Source organism: Lepisosteus platostomus, chromosome 12 (genome assembly GCF_059453375.1).
Source record: "Lepisosteus platostomus isolate fLepPlt1 chromosome 12, fLepPlt1.hap1, whole genome shotgun sequence".
In the NCBI taxonomy this organism is placed as follows: Eukaryota; Metazoa; Chordata; class Actinopteri; order Semionotiformes; family Lepisosteidae; genus Lepisosteus; species Lepisosteus platostomus.
Genome location: NC_142622.1, coordinates 41330840 through 41336858, shown reverse-complemented (window position 1 = coordinate 41336858; position 6019 = coordinate 41330840).

Sequence of the window (6019 nt, the reverse complement as noted above, 5' to 3'; positions counted from 1 at the left end):
CCTTCAATATTTAACTAATCGGCATGTTGTGTTCAATTTTGACAGTTGGCAGGATCTGTGGCGACAGCCCAGAGCAAAAACAAATTTTGAATTTCCTTAACGTGTATTGTCTTAAACCTTTTTTTATTTGCAGGGAGAATGTTTTATTGTATATTGAAAAGTGAGAAATAAACATTTTTATTTTTATTTCAGCAAAACCTTGTGTCATACTTTGCCCAGCCACAAAGATGACTGTTATTAAGCCACTTAAATATAGTCAAATAGTCAGGACCTCATTGGAAGCAATAGAGATGTAAGTATCATTTCTTTATTCCCAATATTCCCAAAGTTCTGGAGGCTGGTTGGGAATGCTGGTTTTCATTACAGTCGAGCATAGCTCCCTCATTTAAGCCCTGACTGAACGAACAAGTTGTTGGTTTGGAATATTTTCAGGTATTGAAGTGTTTTGGATTTTATTTCACTTTTTATTTCAAAAGCAATACTTAACAGGCAACCTCCAACATGCTCAAGAGCTGAAAATGGCCCAAAGTAATCCTATCATTACGTCGATTAAGGGTTCAATTGTGTAACTGAGAGCTGGGCTCGAACAAAAAACAGACATTTTGTTGGCCTTCAGGATCAGGATTGAGAACTCGGGCTTTAATTTACAAGCAGTTAATCTTACAGGTCTTCATTCGCACTAAAATGAAACCACAGTATGTTATGGACTACCTTATCAAACGATGCCCATTTACAGCTCCCTTGTCAATAGATAATGTATATACAGGTATTTAACTATATGAAAGTACTCCTAACCCCTTTAAGGAGCACTGTGTTGCAGTAGCAGAAGTTACATCTTCCCAGATGTACTGTAAGGGGTAGAATTCTTTAAACCCAGTATACAGTAGAATGCAAGATAAGCATTAGGTACACCTACATTTACAAAAGGAAATTACCTCAGCTCAGGTATAAAACAAGGCTATGTTTAGTGGCAAAAGCTAAGAAAGTGCACTTACTTTACCTGTGAATAAATCGTTTGAGTTAAGAGAAATATTAAAAAGGGACGGACATCACTGAATGAGTAAGCCTGTTAATAAAAATACCTAATTCGGCCACAAGGTGGTGGGAAACATAGTATGAATTTGTACAGTAAGATTATAATGAGCAAAAAACACAGAAAAATAAAGCTATGACTTGATCATTTCCATTTTAAAAACACTCCGAAAATATGTTGAAAACAATAAAATCTGGTATGCAGATGCACAAATAAAGCCAGTTCTACTGTGCCACCGATACTGTAAGTTTAATTAGCAATGTCCATGCCCAGCTGACACTTCTGATCTGTCTACAGAGCTTTAAAAGTTTTGCATTAAACTGTACTGAGGTGAAACACATTTGGCTATCATGTGAGAATTTAAAAGACATCAATTTACATTGAATTGAAAATACATTCAATACATTTAAAATTGACAATATGTATTCTATACTATGGAGTTGCTAAGCCTGCTACAGTAGCTTGCTTTATCACTACAAGCCTTGAGCCAAGTGGGGGGAATCTGTTGATAGTAGATCTGTGCCTGGAGTGCTGTACACTGTTGAGTCATCTGCCATTTTTCACCCTGCGAGCTTCAAAACACGTACAGGAGAGAGCAGGGATGAATAATGAATTACTGCCATGATTCTGATAACAATGTAAGCTCGCTGGTCTCTGGAAAGTATCTTTCGAGAATCACTACAAGACCAACAAGAGGGCGACTTCAGCCTCTAAAAAAAACTTTGCTACTGTACTGGTTATACTGTAGCATTACATACTGTAGGACTGCAAAACTGCAATGCACGCGTCACAGGGATATGCGTGTTTAATTAAAATATCACAGACAGTAGTAACAGAGAGAGAGAGCGAAAACCAGACATAACAGATAATGTGGTGACGGATTTATTTAGTAGGATACAGTTATAATCTAGATCAATTACAATTTGGTTTGTTGTTTCGTATTTGTTTGAAATGAAAAATTAAATACAAAAATAGCTGCCATACACCGTTTAATTCCGCAAGTTGGTAATTGTTATATCCAACAATTGGTATGTGTTTCTTGAAAAAGCAGATAGCTACAATTTTAAAGACAAGCAAGCATCTCTTTAAAGTATGGTATACCCATTTTATTATTGCATGTGATATGTCGCCGGAATATAATTGTTCTCTTAAGCTCGCAATGCAAATTTTATGACACATATACAGTAGATTGTGTACGCAAAATCAGTCATATGCAGAACGACAACATAATGTGTTAAGTAATGTCTAGTTAGTACAGCTCCACGGCCGAAACGTTGTGTTCTCTTTCTTCTTTTTTTCAGCATGGAATAAACCTAGTACAGTAAATGCTTGTTCGAAAACTCACACCACGCCACTGTCCCCCTGTCTTCATGCCCTAAAGATACTCTGCTTTCAGGACATACACCTACAGCATTAACACGCTCTAAATAATTATTTAAAATTTTGCCCTGTCATTAACTCTTCTTGTTCCTGAATTTCTATATTATATACGTATTTATAGTACAAACAGATTCCTTAAGCAAGCCTACACAGGCAGGCTTTGACCATTTAATTTTAAAGGAAAAATGTACCGTACTGTACGTACCTGTTTCCAACCGGAATGGTCCCCACGAAGGAAAGAGAAACTTTCCTTTGAGAAATTCTCAATGAAAATGAATTAATTTAAATGACTCGGGAATATTTGTGTGTGCGTGATGTAGGTGTTTATCTACGGAGCCCGGGAGGGGCCACCAGTAGGGGGGAAAAAACTTTATATCGATGCACAAATCGTGCGCACGAAATATTGAAATCGGTCCCTCGTTTTCTTTAATTCGTGCGCACGAAATCACGTTTTATCTTTCCTTCGTTTTCTTTGTGTCACGGTAGTCAACCGCCCATAGAAAGTAGCTAAAACGCCAGTATTATCCCCGGCTCCTACCAACAACGCTATCAAACACTAGTTAACACGTTACTGTCTCTATTAGTACAATAAAGCCTAATTGACACTGCTGTAGATTAGGATAATGGACACAGATGAACTGATTAAGTTTTATTTTGGGTTGGGGATGAGATATTAGGGCATTGTACAGTAGCTACTGTACTCTTGAACTACTAGTTAGGACTGCACCTCTCTTTCACTGCTACTAGTGCCACACCTGTCCTTGCGGGGGTCAGAGTTAGAAAAGGTTATATTTCGAGAGCACGAATTAAAGAAAACGAGGGAACCATTTAGCTATTTCGTGCGCACGATTTGTAAATCGGTAAATCGATATAACTTTTTTTTCCCCCTACTGATGGCCCCTTCAGGCTCCGTACGGTATTTATCCTACTGTAACTCCACTATCATGCAAAACCTCTTGGTTGAAGGAAAAAAAATCGAAATAATAGAAAGTAGTAATTGGATGGCTGGATTTATATCCCCATAGCTCCCTCTTGTGTACTGGAAAAGAACTGGCCTACCCATCCACTAACCTTCACAGTGGTGCTAAAATTTACTAATACGAAAGTACAGGACTCCCTTTCATAATTGTAATCTGAAGAAGATATACAGTACCACACACACACGGGGGGAGATATGCACGCCTGTATTATTTGTGTCCCTGTGGGTGTTTTGGACTGTTTTGGAAGATTGTTATGTTCTATATTTATTTAAGGAAACGGGCGGTGTGCCTTTAACGAGAAAATATCAGTTAACAAGTAGGAACATTTTTATATAAAAGGCAGGCTATCTGACCATCTGATCAGACCAATCCTGATGAACAGAAGCTCACGACCATACGTTGCGCTGCATAAGTACTGCGACAGTGAAGTGAAAATGACTATTTGTGCTGTATACTCAAGCAATTTGTATGTGAGAAGAAAAGATGAAAATGAAGCAAAAGTACAGAATGTCATCTTTTATTTCTGGTACTTACTGTATGTGCACATATTGTTTGATGTTTTAGAATATTACCATTTTTTGGATGGGGACTTACTGTATATTAACTTAGCTTTGTCCAAAAACTCAGCACTCGCTTCACCATCGTGGTCCAGTACAGCGTCTGTATGACTGCATCCAGCGCACCAATCCGCAGGTCAATCCCACGATTTCCCCTGCCCTCGCTCATGAACAAGCCCCCGAGGTACAGTACTCACACTCCTGGGCCAGCTGTCCTCCCCTCACCCTGGAGAGAGCCAGCCACACTTTCCTGGGACAGAACCAGCGCCACAGACTTGGAGGGGCTGAGCCCCACCCTGAATCTCAGAGGAAGCCAAGAGCACAGCATCATCCGCAAACAGCAGAGCAGCCCTCAGTCCCCCAAACTGGATACACTCCACTCTTTGTCTCCGCCTTGAAATCTTGTCCAGAAGAACATGAATGGGAGAGGAGACAAGATGCACCCTTGATGGTGAAGATGCAGCCTTGATGATGAAGATGCACCCCTAGCTGAGTCCAACATACACCTGGAATGGCTTTGACATAAGGCCGAGAATGGGACACACAGCCCTAAACCTTCTCCAAGTCCACAAAACAAGTAAAGATGGGATTGGGAAACTTCCATGTCCCCTCAAATATCTGCACGAGGGTAAAGAGTTGGTCTACTGTACCACTGTTCTCTTATTGTACAAAATACTGTACAATTTATTTTATTAAGCAGTATGCAAAAACTCAGAGGTTTTGTTTGAGTCCTGTCCAATCAAAGGATCAAACCTTAAATCAAGGTCACCTTTTAAACCAGTGCTGGCAAAAATGATAAATAAAGTGTCCAATTGAGCAAATAATTATGCTGTTAGAAGTACAGTAATTCATTTGGAACAGAACCCAGAAAGGAAAGGGGTCCTAGGGAAATTGGATTTTTAACACCCACAGTGGGAAATAATCAGGAAAATTGGCTCTTGCTTTCACATTTGGATAATGTATCGCTCTCTAAAAAAAGCCTCATAAGGAAACTGGGAAAGACCATGGAGTGAGGCTTCAAAAACGCTCATTGAAGCTTCTAAAACAACAGCACGCAACATTTTTCCCGACACAGTCAATATGAACCGAACAGGAACAAGGTGAAGTCATGCTCCATGAAACCTGATACACATTTGCCGATCATTACCTAAGATTGCTCCGTGTTAACTTTGGCAGACCTCGGCTTGGCTCAGAAATGAAAAGGAATGATGTATTTCCTCTTATTTATTATTTGCACTGGGCTACTGAAGAGAAAAAAAAAGTAAGAAGCTTTCTGTGCCCAGGAGTGGTTTGCTTATGCCAGGAATAACAGCACAGAACTTACACTGGTGCCTCATTAGCTTATGGAAAACAGCTCCCGCAGGTCACGACAGGGTGTAAATAAATTTAAAACATTTCAGACTTGCAGGTTAAAGTGATGCCAAATGTCTTTAGATGGCAGCGACTAGCAGTAGATGCTTGAAAGTGCTATACTCTCATGTTGCGTATCTCATAAATTTGGTGAAAGAATTCAAAGTGAATTTTACTGAGCATAGCACTTTAGAAAGCAAATAAAAAAAAAATTACAGAGGCTGTTATTTCTGCTTAACTTCCCAAAGTTGTGATAGCAGTGTTATCAGATCACCTTTTATCTGTAGTCTATCTTTGACATCTTTGACATACAGGACAGTATCATCGAATGAAATACCTTATTGTCTGCATATGTATAAAATTCACAGCAATGTGTTGAATGATTACCCATGTAAAACAAAACACATTATAAAAATGTACTATCATGGTCTATGATTCGGGCTGTCAGAAGACAGAAGCTTCACCATCACCGGAGTTATTGAAATAATGCAAAGACTGAATTGTGTAACCTGTTCCTGTGGTTTCATGATTGTTTTGATTGATAACCAAGATAGCAAAGCGTGTTTAAAGGGGAAAATGATGCAGAGGAAAGAATGGGAGGAAAAAATAATCAGAAATCTCTCTGGACATATACCTTAAAAACCACTGTTGTTCTCCAGTGGGCTCTACTTGGCTGTTTTCAATCTATTATGGATAAAACAAACACCACAACATGTTTT